The 13655-nt window shown below is 42.6% G+C and overlaps 1 protein-coding gene across 1 annotated transcript in view; it reads right to left on the reverse strand.

Annotated features, from left to right (window-relative positions):
* The window catches only part of ankrd50 (ankyrin repeat domain 50), a 40451-nt gene that overhangs the window by 5061 nt on the left and 21735 nt on the right, over positions 1-13655 (reverse strand). The window lies entirely within an intron of this gene.

Here is a 13655-nt window from a genome sequence, read left to right on the forward strand (position 1 = left end):
GATCACATCTGCACCCCATCATCTTGGCAAAAATGCTACGTAGTGGAGTCTTCAAATTAAGGGTGATCCACCTGACATGGAAAAGGGCAGCTTTTGTTTTTGTTTTTTATTTGTATGTGCAGTTTTTAGCCAGTGGACTCGTGCTTATCACGTCTGCCTCACAGTTCTGAGGTTTGGTGTTTGAATCTCTGCTTCAGCCATCCTGTATGTTCATACTGCGCTTGCGTGGTGTTCCGTCATTTCCCAAGTTAATTGAAGACTCGAAATTTTCCATCGGTGTGAATGTGAATGGTTATTTCTCTTTGTGTGTCTGCCAGTTGACTGGCAACCAGTCCGGGGTGTACCCTGGCATACATTCCAGCTGACATGCGACCCCAACGAGGACAAGCACTACAGAAAATGGATGGACGGATGCATCGTGGCTTATTAATCAGTGATCTTAATAAACCAACAGTTACGGTATTTTAAGGCTAACTTTAAAATCTTATCCTGTACTGAGCCTTTGATTTTGTACTTTTCGGATAATTAGGCTCAGCTAATCTTAAATTTCCTAAGGCTTCCTAAGACTAAAACACATCCTTTCGGAGGAAATGAGCGTGTCATCCCTCTGGCTGCTGGCAGGATAGACCATCAAACAGCAGTTAGCTTTGAACTCGGCAATAAGCAGTGAAGGGAAAACAAATCTGGGCCGAGTAAACTCAGAGTACTCTTACTGTGGAGGTTTATTTTTTTTATTTATTTTAAACAGCAGCACGCACATACGTGACAGTTGAAATGTCGACTCCAGTGAAAGAATGACCACAAGGATGCCATAAAACGTGAGAAATGTGTCTGGCCGAAACAAAAAGCACGCCAACAGATACACATAGACATATGAAGTAAGAAGACTGATGGGAAGCAATAAGTATCCCCTGCTAAAAGAAAACATGTCATTTGACTCAAGAGCCTCACATTTGGTGGTGCAAAGGTTAAGAGCAGGACATGAGCTGTGGCGAGGAGCTGACGTACAGTATGAGCAAGGGGTGGGAGAAACATCCCATCGCCTCGCTAATTGCGCTCGACGCACTTCTCTCGCGGGCCATCTGCTCAGAGAGAGATGAGGCCTAATGAATGTCTGTTGGAATAATTACTTTCTGGAGAGGTAAAGAGCCACACAACGGCCTCCTCCAAGATGCACTTTCTTGCATGTTTAAGCCATCTTTGAGGAGTTCCCTTTGGAGAGCATTTCTGCGTTCCTTCCTTGACAATTCTCACGCTGTTGAGGGCCACTAGGACCGGAAGAACTGACTGGGGGATGGAGTGTGTTCCATAAACATTGTGGAAGAGAACGTTTTCCCATGTACAAATATCCAAATTTAAATTGGGGATCCAGTGATCCAATATCGAATCGCGTAAATATCCTTCTATGCAGTTTGCAGTATGGAAATTCATGTCTTCACTTTGTTTGTGCTCTTTCTAAGATTCCACAGGATTGCACCAAAGTCCTGGCGAACAGGAAAGTAGTTATTGGTATGCAGTCGGCTTTACGCTTTACAAAGTTTTTTATAAGTCAATCAGCGATCAGAATATTTGGGGGTTGAAAAGAAAAAAGAAACCGATACTCTGTCACCAATTCAATCAGAAGATGGAGCAAAATCTGTAGTTCAACAATTTGCATATTTACTTTACACTTGACCCGCCATTTTGAAAATGCATTGGAAAAAAGAATTTAAACACAAAATATTCAATATAACGTAATGTTTACATTTGCATGAACATCATCAGTCATTTAGTTGGCCAGGGCTTTTGCGAAATCTATTTTGATCTTGGTTCACTAGCTGTAAACGAGTCCTTACACTAATTTAGCAGCAGCGCCAAGTAGCCTACGCCTGCTCCTTTTTGGCTTGCATTGGAAGCTGGCTGTCTTGTACAAGTCCTGGTGCCCACAGACTGCAATTATTATTTTGTCCTACATTGTTTGTCCACTTTTTACCAGGCGTGTATGAGCCCTCTATGCCGTTTGGCTCTGGTGTAACTGTACAAATTTGCCTCTATCGAGGCAGACTGTATTGACTTTTTATGTAATTGCGTCACGAGAATAGCTCAGCTCATGAGGTTATGAATTGGGCACGACAAACTAATGTGCGCAAAGGTGTAAAAACTAGAGCTGTCAGTTTAGCGCGTTTTTATTGGCACTAATTTAAATAATTTTTTTCTCGCGAGATTAAAGCGGCACACGTCACAGCGGATGTTACGTTGCTCTATAAATAAACCAGAAACAAAACAACAAGCGCGCTGCACAGGTCCACACACGTTTATTTTGCCAGCCGCGGCAGCGCGAGACACCGAAAACGGATACTTAAAGAGTTTATGAATGGAAAGTTTACTTTTAAAAAGTTGCCCGATTGTTCCACTGACAAGACCAAAGTTACCTGTATGTTTTGCAGTCGTAAACTGAGCTATCATCATAGCACGTCGAGTCTGAAATACCACTTAATGGCCAAGCACACAGCCGATGTGAATACTCCGCCCCCTCGTCTCAGACAGACAGCTATGGATCATTTCACAGCGAAGAAAATGGATGACACGACGAAGAACAAATTTGCTGAAGCCATCGCTAAATGTATGGCTCCTGCATGCAAGCTTGTCAACATTGTCCACAGCTCGACTCAAGCTGAAATCATTGGCATTGCTTCGAACGACTCCACAACGGATTGCCAGCGAGAGCCTCCATTACAATGCTATGTATAGCGAGTTCAGCGGTGCAGTCGTAGCGACCATACTGAAAATAAAACGTCTCCGGTGTTGTCATCGAACCAAGTGTCGTCATCCTAAATGATGTCTACACAACTTCTTGCGTGGAAGAGAGACTTCGATGACTTAGACTTAGATGTGCACTTTATAATGTTATATTGCTCTGTTTTGATTCCATAAAAAGAGCTGTTAAAGCAGCTGTTGTGTGACAAAATATTTTTTTCACTGTTGTTGATGGACAGTAATATTGTGTGAGAGATTATGTGTGAATAACTGCTCCAAGTGAAAAATGTTCATGTAAAATTGAAAATCGAAATTGTTATTTCAGTAAATATTTGCATTTTGCGCATAGAAAACTGATTCATGATTCCATGTTGATGAGAGCATTAAAATGGGGAAAAATAGGACAAAAAAATATAAAAGGAAATTCAGAAACGATAAAAAATGCGTGAGTAATCACGATTAATTTTTAGTGAATTTGAGTTAATTATGACAGTTGCATTTTTAATTACATTACATATTTTAATCGTTTGACAGCTTTAGTAAAAACATATCATGTGGCCCAATGAGGCACGTTCAATCACCGCTGTACTTCATTTTTTATTTTGTTATTTTTTCAATTCATTCAAACCAGAAGTGTTTCTCAAAGAAATATTTACTGTAAATTTGACTAGACAGTCGATATTTCTAATGAAACTCGGGTTATGTTGCCACAGAGGCCCCCTGTAAGTGGGTATTGAATGAACATTTCAATTCATCATCATCTGTATATTTGATTGCTTTTAACTGGTAATCTAGCCCAAACGGGAGATGCAGCGTGAATCAAACATCTGCCAAAGTTGAGACTGCTGTTTGGATAGCGGTGGACTTGTGGAATTTTACTCCCACGGGTCCAGTGAACCCACACCTGGAGGATGGATAGCAAAAACGAGGAGCAAAGCGGCAGTTCCCACGCATGTAGTCATATTCAGGACAAGCAATCCGAGATGATGTGCTCTTGTCTCCTCTTGAGACCATTTCAGTTCATGGACAGAAAAAAAACCTAATATTTGAGTTCTTGTGTTATGCTTGAGTGTATGCGAAAATGGAACTGACACATTTCCATGATACCATTCACAACCTTCCCCACACTCAGCAGTGAGTGTTCATGACAACAAAAACCCGATGACCCTAACCCACTTTCAGCTCATTGTTGCACTGCACTATGCGCCTCTTCCTCCCGGCCGACCCCTCCTTTTCTTTTCCTCATCCGCATGACTTTTTGCTCCAGTTCCAACTCCAAAATCAATCCCATCACAACAGCGAGAAATACGGAAAAATGCATGACCGAAAAACAGTTGCAGATTGCGTTGTTGTGATTGTTCAAGTGTTGGCACATGTGGGAGATTGCTGACTTGGCATTTGTCTTTTTAGCTTTCATCAGAAATAGTTGAGACTATCACAGTTGATCTACTGTACTTTTGTTCAGACATTTCAGGATTTTGAGGTTCTGTGAGGTGAGACTCGTGGTGTACTGTGTTGAGGATGCCCATCCCACGGGAACTTAGTCCGACGGTGAGACTCTGACATGACTGACTCTCTGGACCGTAGCCTTCTACGAACACTCTTGGTTTGTGCCAGCTGGGACAGCCACAAGCTAAGCCGAGGGAAAGAGGCCATTAAGGGGCTCAGATGAAAAGGTAATGTTTTGCCTTGAAGTGGATTTTAATTGGTTTTATTCACCGAGGGATCCCGTGTGAGCATACTGCCTGCTATGGAGCCACGCTGAGATATCTCCTCGGTGAAACAAAATAAAATTGCCTTTCTGCCGCAGACAAAACATTTCGTGGTCACTGACGCACCACTTAAGAGGATTGTCTCTTGGAGACGGGCGGAGGAGGTGGGAGTTTGCAACCGCTGTGAAGTCAAGCCACTGCTATATATTTTAAGTACAAAAATTGCATTTTCATCAAGTTATATTACACCGCATCAATTCTTAAACCATGAAAGTTGACCGGCACTATACATGGTTGTCTTTTCTGTGAAGATTTAGTTTCTGCTGCAATCTGCAACATCAAGTTTCCCCACACCTTTGCAGCTCAGTACCCAATTTAGAAATGTGTTGGTTTTTTTTCCCCAATGGGTCAAGATTTCACGGTTTAGTTTTAAACTAATTTTGAAAGATCATAAAGAACATTACAAAAACGAAAGCCGTTGAAAATTTGTGAATAGTATTATGGCACGTGCCTGACACCGTTTAAAAAATAAAATCCTGGCACACATTCAGTTGTATTCGTTCAAAAAGAACCTTTGCCAGTTAAAACAGGTGCAAAAGAATTGTGCGTTGGTTTCAGAAAGTACTGAGGATTTCTGTGGGCTGGTGGTTCTCGGTTTACAACCTAGTTCCATTCTATAGCAGCGACATAACCCAAATTTGTACGCAAGTCAGAATGTGCTTTTGTCTTTCACACATCCATAATGCATGCTAACAGGAGCAAAGTCATGTACAGTAAATAATTGAATGGAAAACAGATCTGGGCCAGAAATATAAAACAAATGAAGAAACAGTCGGAATGGTAGAAATTTAATTCGTTGCACACTGTTCCCAACTTTTTATGCCAGAACCTGCAAAAAAACGAGGACCAAAGAAAATGTGGATGAGTCTGAACATTCTACTCAAACGGTGACTCATTTTCGGTAGGAAACCCTCCATTAGCTTCTGCCAGTCCAGACTATATTTCTGACCGAATCTCACTTAAACAGTTTCCAGGAATGCAGCGCACAGCTTGGCTGAAGAAGCCTTCCAAAAACTTCATCTTGTTCAGTCAAGAAAGCCTCAACTGTAGTAGTTGTGTGGTCGGTTTTAGGTCCGAACAATAGTGGCAGCGAAACAAGCAACAAATGCCACATTCATCAGTGTGAGAGCTGCAGCGCCAGAGTAAAAAGGCCTCTTCGCCAGCTGCTGCTTGTTACAGAACTGGATGCCAGCCACGGGAGACACAGCTCCAAATACAAAGGAGCAACTGTTTGCATTGAAGATTATTATTAAAAAAGATTTCTCCAGATTTACAAATGAGGCCGAGGGCATGTGTGCGTCGGAGTAACTGGTGGCATGAGCACATTGGCACAGTGTCTTAAGAAGAGGTGCAGCGTCTCGAATCGTCCGCATTCCTTTTTGTGGGAAGGCTTCTTAGGTCAGTGGATCAGCAAAGAAAACAGAAACCTAAGCCCGCCTGCCCTCAGATGCACCGGCAAAGCCGTGCGCGACAGCGTCTGCTCGACAGCTGCGCCGCTCAGGGCTCCAGCAAACACCAGAGCGCCAAACTCTTCGACACAAGTATGAGGACCACAAGGGACTGCCGAGAAGTGCGGTTAGTTCAACTGAGAGCGATATTGCTTTGTTTGCCAAGCTCTCTGCGGCTGATTAGGCAGAGACGATTGGAGAAATCCTTTTTAGTGCCACTGCGTCAAAATCGTTCCACTTAATGAATTACGTTGCGTTGGAGGCGACATTCATGCTCAAACATGCCCTGTGCAAAATTGCAAGCCCGTTTCCAGTCATACCTGTTGTGGGGTAACTGAACAGTTCTGAGGAGGGAAATGGGGGTAACGGGAGGGTTGGGTTGTTCCACAAAGTACAACACACAGTTCAGCTGCCGGACCTGCGACTTTTGAGTGACGGGAGCTCATTTACGATGCAACGGGACGCGGATCTGTAAGGCGGGTGCACCTGGTCAATCCGACGTATTGCAAAGTTATCGTCGTATCTCACAGTTTCTTTCAACAGCACAGCTGAGCAAGTGGACAAGTACTCAAATAACCTACGAGGCCAATAAGTCTTGCTCCGCTGGAAAGCTTTCATGAATTGCAAATGCACGTTCACTAGAAACGATTGATGAGACTGGTGCGACAGGATGGATGCATTGCAAATGTTAAATTTCCATTTGAACGTGCAATCTGAGACTGGAATTGTGCCAAGGCAAATTTTTGATTGTCGAGCTAGATGTTCTTAGAGAATGGAAATTTTCATCTTGGATACAATTACCTTGAAGAGTTGCTTGATGGTTGATGAAAAGGAGTGCCGCACTGGATTCGTTTAAGGTGCCGTTTATTCGGTTAAAACTAATTTGCGTTGAATAAGAACAACATGGGAGCAGCTCTGGATAGTTGAATTTGACCTTTGCTGATCAATCTATTCGCTACTGTTCAAAAATCTAATGGTCGCTTTTTTAATTTGAAGTGAAAACCACCGCTCCATTCGGAATTTCTACTGTGGACTATTTCGGATGAATTATAACAGGGCTTTTCCCTAAGAAAATATGTGGAGCTTTCAAAATGACCCCAAACCTTTGAACAGTAGCACGTATCACGAACACATTTGGCCATTTTCGATAACACTTGTTCGCTAGGGTTGTGGTTGAATGCAGCGCCTCCTAGCTCCCTCTGAGCAGGAGAAGGGCTTCCACCCTTAGTAGCGTATTTTCCGCACTATAAGGCGCACTCAAAAGCAAACAGTGTGCCTTATAATCCGATGCGCCTTATATATCGGTTAATATTCAGATTTCTTGGACGTAGTATTTTAAATGTTCTGTAAAGCTCTTTGTTACAGCTGCAGCGGTTGTGAAATATGCAATCTAGATAAAGCTGTATTGTATTGTACTGTATTCCCTTTAACAAAGCTCCTTCTGATGCATAACTCAAACTCAGCCACTATTGTAGCTTCCATTCTATGCCCCATATATGAAAACAGTTTTAAAATAGGAGCGCCTTATATTCCTTAGTGCGGAAAATACGGTAATATTCAGAATTGATCCATAAAATATTGTCAAATGCCCATCCTTCCAATTGGACCTATTGAATTAAATGCTTGTGCACCCTATTAGGCAGCTAAAACTAAAAATCGATACACAGTAAGTGGTGTTATTTTGGCCTCTTACGAATACGATTGTGGAAATTGGTTGTCGGTGTCTTTCCGGCTTGCTGTAATTACGGATTAACCTTGCATTCTGTATGTGACACCTCTCACCAAAATCTCTGTCTTTTACTGGCTGTTCTGGCATAATCTGCAACGGGTTTCTTGTTGAAAGTAAACACGCATTTTCCAATATCAATAAACTTGTCGCTATTGTTGATTTGAAATTTCACTCCGAGATCTGACAGATGAAGAGCTCTCAAAGTCAAAGGCAAATCATCGATGTAGAACGTATTGATAGTTTGTTTTGAGTTCATTGCGAACCATTCCAGATGTTGTACGTCGGCACCATTGAACTAAAATAACAGAACCAGTTCAATCGTCAATGTGTAACAATATCCTGACTAAACCCAGCGACCATAAATACAAGCGGCTAATAACCAAAGGAATCTAACATAAGATGTCTATGTAGCATTTACTTGCAACGTGCAACTTTCCTACTCGAGGTGTGACAAAGCTGCGAGTGCTGCAAGTTTCAACCCCATGTGACACAGGATCGTATTTCCTCGCGCTTGGCCTTGTGTTTTTGTTCATAAATACACTCGCTGACTTCCCGGCAAACTGGTTTCAAGCGTTCTTCCGCGTTTTCTGACAATGGCAGAACCAATGCGCGCATTGCATATTATTCATCCTATCCAGCCAAACCAGCGCCAGGAAGATCTGGAAGCGTTTTAATGTTTAATGGGGAATCTATCCAGACAAAAAAATTAATTAATAATAACAATAATAGTAGCGGCAGCAAGGCAAATATCAGCGCAATGTTATCATTAGCAGGCAGGTCATAAGGCAAAAGATAGCTACCTAAAAGCAACGACAACGGGAACAGACAGAAGGTGCCAGCAATTCCCTCTGTATTTATCTGTACTAAAGTCTAATTAAGACCTAATTATAACACCCTTTAATTAAAGCATAATATGACAAGTCTACCTATTAGTGCTTCAGAAACATTAAAAAAAACGCTCTGCCTAAGTGCTTGGTAGAGATATGCCACATACCACAGGGCATTACACCGATTCGTCTGCCATGTCACTGCAGTGGCGTTGGTGGACCTGTAATTTAACCAGGCGTCAGACTGCGTGCCGGTGAAATTACTGTATTCAGCCAAGATTACGGTCTTGGGCGCATCTCGCAGCCTTGAAAAGGACATCTCATGCATGAATGCTGGATGCTTTTTGGATTCCGTTTGTCACTATGATGACATTTTGGGGACTGCATTATCATGCCTGGAAAATGTTCAGAAACTCCTTCGATCGTAATCAAACAATCTCTTTGTTGAATTTGCGATTTCCATTTCTGAAATGTACGGCATTTTCACTGTAAAGCAAGGTCCACACACACACACAGACCAATAATTGGGCCCAATTCAAGCACGTTTCCTGCTTGTGATCCCTTGAACATTATCTCAAGTGATTATTATGTGCTGTGGGGTGTGGTAAGTGAATTTTCTCCTTCTGATCTGCTTGGAAAATAGTCAAGGGCAACAGTCATAAATATTAAATTCTATCAAAAGTCACACTCACAAATCCTTTATGGGGTGTGGCTAACGGCAAGTTGGGATGACCCACGGATTCATGATTGTGACATGTTAACGAAATGATATCCAATAAGGAAGTGCTGCGCTACTGCCGGACACAACTGGTCGTATTGAGTGCTGGTTATCAAATCGGGACCAGGGTTATTATGGTTTTGGAATTGGAATTATAGTTGGTTTTATTTCATTTTGTGTTTTGTTTGTTTGTTTGTTTTAATTTAGTTCATTTTAATTAGTTCTCAGGTCAGATTTGTTAGTTTTTGTTCACTTTAGTTTTTTTCAAAAACACATCATTTTTGTGTTAGCCATTTTACTTGTGTGCAAGAAAAAGAACCAGCATACTAAGTCTTGTGCCATTAAAATTCAACAATATTTTGAAACATTTTGTACATTACAATACAGGGTACAGTTTAACAGTCCACGGACTTTAAATTACAATAAGTGCAGTGCACAACACCGCTTCTAAAGTTAGATGCATGGATACTAACTAAATCAAGCTAGGATGTCTCATTTGCCAAGTTGCCAACTCGTAAACTGGATTTGTGGCTTGAATTCTTGGCGAGAAGTAATAAACCCGGTTGAACAGTGTACTTTTTTTTTTTTTTTGTATGTTGTACTTTTTTCATGTATGAAACAAAAAAGGAAAGCATTGCGTTTCGGACCGAGTTAAAAGACAAAAGCACGGGAGCCAATTGAGCCAAAATCACACACAAACTCATCTCCGAGGAGTGAAGTGAACTGGTGGCTACTTTTTTGTTGGCTGCTGCTTGATGATGTCACTTTTGTGCGGCACACATTAAGAGGACTACAACTCCCAGACAAGCTTTTGACCTTCTCTTCCTCCGATGAATGGCCATACAGTAATATCGAAAGAAATTTTGAAAGCATTTTTATTTTATTTCCATCCATCCATCCATTTCCTGACCCGCTTATCCTCACAAGGGTCGCGGGGGGTGCCTGAGCCTATCCCAGCCGTCTTCGGGCAGTCGGCGGGGGACACCCTGAATCGGGAGCCTGCCAATTGCAGGGCGCACACAGACGAACAACTATCCATGCTCACACGCACGCCTAGGGCCAATTTACAGCGTTCCATTAACCTGCCGTGCGTACAATTGGAATGTGGGAGGAAAGTGGAGTACCTATAGAAAACCCACGCAGGCACGGGGAGAATATGCAAACTCCACAACAGGAAGGCTGGAGCTGGAATCCAACCCTGCACCTCTGCACTATGATGTGGATTTGATTTCATTAACAACAAAAAAAACAAAAAAAAATGGGTTAAAACGTTCAAATTCTGTATGTGCGTGCACTGCTTAAAGCAGATAGGGAAGTCAGCCTTCCAAGACTATTTTCCAAGAGGATTTTCTTTTGGTTTCTAAACAATAAAGACACATTCACAGATAATTTTCCTAATTCATGAGGTCTGTGCAATCCCTGATGAAGTGCTCGATTAATTTAGTTACGGTCAGTCTTTCGCGGTGGTACATCTCCATCACCTAAATAAGTCATTTAGGGATGATTCAAAGGTATCTTTGTCTCCTGGGGGAGCATTCCTGCAGTCGAGAAGAAGTAAAACAATCTAGCTGCTTTACGACTATTTGTGTTGTCAGCGTGCCAGCAGCTCTAGCCGTGACCTCCAAATGAGGCAGTCTAAAATAAATAAATAAAGAAATCGCAAACAAGAATGTATCTACAGGGAAATGTTAAAAATGACGTTGACCTTTTTGCAGCAGCACGGAGTTGAGATTCCGCTGCGGGCCTCGATGACAAAGGACATCTTTGAGAGATAAAGTGACGCTTTAAGCAGTTTATACTGCTTTGTGATTGTCTGCAATAAATCTGTTGTGTCTCTTGGCAGCTTGGGCTAAAAGGACGCACCATTCACAGCAGCGGGCACGGCGAGGTGAGGGCCGTGATTCACGCTGGTTCCAGGGTGGGCTAAACAAGCTGCGAGGAGGCCGAGGTCTGAGTCATACGTCGTTTTTTGTTTTTTTTTTCAACTGTACAATAGATAGGAACTTATTATGGCTCCTCCCAGGGATGACTGAAGAGTTTTAAAACGTGCAAGACCACCTGATTAGTTTTGGGTCATACGGCCCTCAACTGTGTCATCTGAGGAACCTCCTACCCAGCCGACATACCTCACAAGATGAGTGGCGGCTGCACGCTCTTAGTATCATTCCCCAGCCAGAGCCTGGAATATCGCAGAGTTAATTACAGCTGTGATTCATTACGGCAGGGGGGAGTTGGTCGGAGTGGGGGGATTTAATGCGAGTATGAATGTGTGGCTAGTTCAAAGTTTATGGAGGGATCAAAATGGCGTAACAAAAGGAAATGATGGATGCCGTGATTGGGGAAATGAAACTCAGTGAACTCGCCCTAACAGCGCAAAGCTGGAATAACCTCATGTAAAGAGAGTCAGGGAGGATTCTTATTCCCAGCACCAGTTGCACTTCATCTCTGGATGATGGATTATAACTGCAGTCAACAAATATTCGTACTTCACTGGTCTGAAACAGTTGATTGGTTTGATTATAAAGTATCCAGTCAATGGAGTAGGCTGCAGTGCACCGGCTAGCAAAGTGTAAAGATTGTAATTGCTGGTTTTGCCTGTACACCGGCCACTTGCAGTTACATTGCTATCTTGTTGTATTCATCCATTTGCCATTCACATCACTTTTACGACCATACCAGGTCACAGTGTGTAACGTGGTGGCTGAAATAGGTTCAACTACCGTTACAGAGACAAAGGAACCAGGCATGCAAACGAGAGATCAATCAAAGGTGAATGAGAAAGATGAGTAAAAATTAAATCGGTCCTTCATGTGAGAAAAGATGCGCTCTAAGACTGAAACAATATTGTTCTTAAAGAACATCCACTAGGTTTAAAGAGATCACAGACTGACGGGTGCTACGTTGCAGGGAATGGAACACGTTGCACCAATATTTCAACGTGGGGAAGAAGCTGAATAGCTGCAGTGCATTCTGCTCACTCAGTTTGATGCCTTATCATTTTCTATCTACCCCGTCTCTTCAGTACCTGAAAGCAAGGCTTGGTTCTCGGAAAACATGAAGAGTTTTCATCAAAGGTTTCATGTCCTCCTCTTTTTAATAACTGCAGAAAGTCAGATACATTTTCCAGATGATGATACCCTTGGGCTCTTTCTATCCAGCAAACAGAAAATTGACAAGGACAACGGTTGAGGAATGGGATTTTTCTGCCTTCAACTGAGGATGTTTCAAGTCATGGAGACTCAAAGAAAATTCCAACAGTTGGGAGGAGCCCAAGTAATTGGACTGTGTTCACTATTCTTTTTTTTTATTTTTAAATCTCACACCCACATAGTTTGAAGGATCTATAATTCAAAAAACGGTCTCATTTGCAAGGCCGACTTGCAATTCTGCGCCTTCTCCTTTGCTTTGCCTTCTGCCCTCGAGGCTCTGCAAAACTGCCGTGCACTCCATTCAGCTCCTGACCAAAATTGCCACCTAAGTGTTTCCACTCCACTGCCCCTATAGAGGCTGTACAGTAGCACTGTACTCAGTTGAGGGGGAGGTGCTGGAAAAGCAGCATGTTCACTCGCCATAGATTTGTTACATACTGTTTTTTTTTTTTTCCACATTCAGTCTGGAAATTCCAAGCACGACCCGGAGGAAGTCTGGGGATTCATCATAAATGAGTGGTCATAACACGCAAGTACCCGGGAGATCCAGATTTGCACCCTGACCGTCACAAACAGAGGCGTCTTTGTTTGCAAGGCGAACAGATGCAAGCGGGGCATTCTACTGCATGACTCAGAAAAGCCTCCTTCTTCCTGCTCTGTTCTCAGAGGTGTTGAAAAGTTCCCAGAGCGCATTCCAAAGTGTGAGATGGACGCAGGGAATCACAGTTGAGCTAAGGAAGAAGAATCCAGAGTTGTGCTCCCTGAGAGGATTGCGAGTGGGGGGGGTCAATGATATCAGGAAAAGTCAATTCCAACTCACGCTTGATGGTATGTGTCAGACTCCCAGACACAACTGCGCTTTCTGCTCCTCACAAGAATTCTTATGTATATGGTCCTGTGGTTCAGAGTTTTATGCAAACCTTATCCACAAAACCCCAAACCATCGCCAAACCAGAATTAGTGGACAACATATTTTGGAGGGTACACTCAAAGGTGCAAAGGACTTCAAATGTGGACCATTTCGAGTCTCAACCAACATGCTCAATGAAAATACACCATAAATGTCAACCAAATCAAACGTCGGCCAGCTAACTGAATGAGTTATGCTTGATCTTGGAGATAGCACTGAACAGGCGTCACTGGTTTACAGTCGTTGCAACCTACAACATAGTCAGCAACAGAATGCGTTTGCATCCCTTCCGGTGTGCAATCCAACCACAACAGTCAAGGAACTCTTGTGGTGTACTGCTTTTAATGTGGTTTTACATTTATGGCC

Source organism: Hippocampus guttulatus, chromosome 2 (genome assembly GCF_054856545.1).
Source record: "Hippocampus guttulatus isolate MCC_2025c chromosome 2, RoL_Hgut_1.0, whole genome shotgun sequence".
In the NCBI taxonomy this organism is placed as follows: domain Eukaryota; kingdom Metazoa; phylum Chordata; class Actinopteri; order Syngnathiformes; family Syngnathidae; genus Hippocampus; species Hippocampus guttulatus.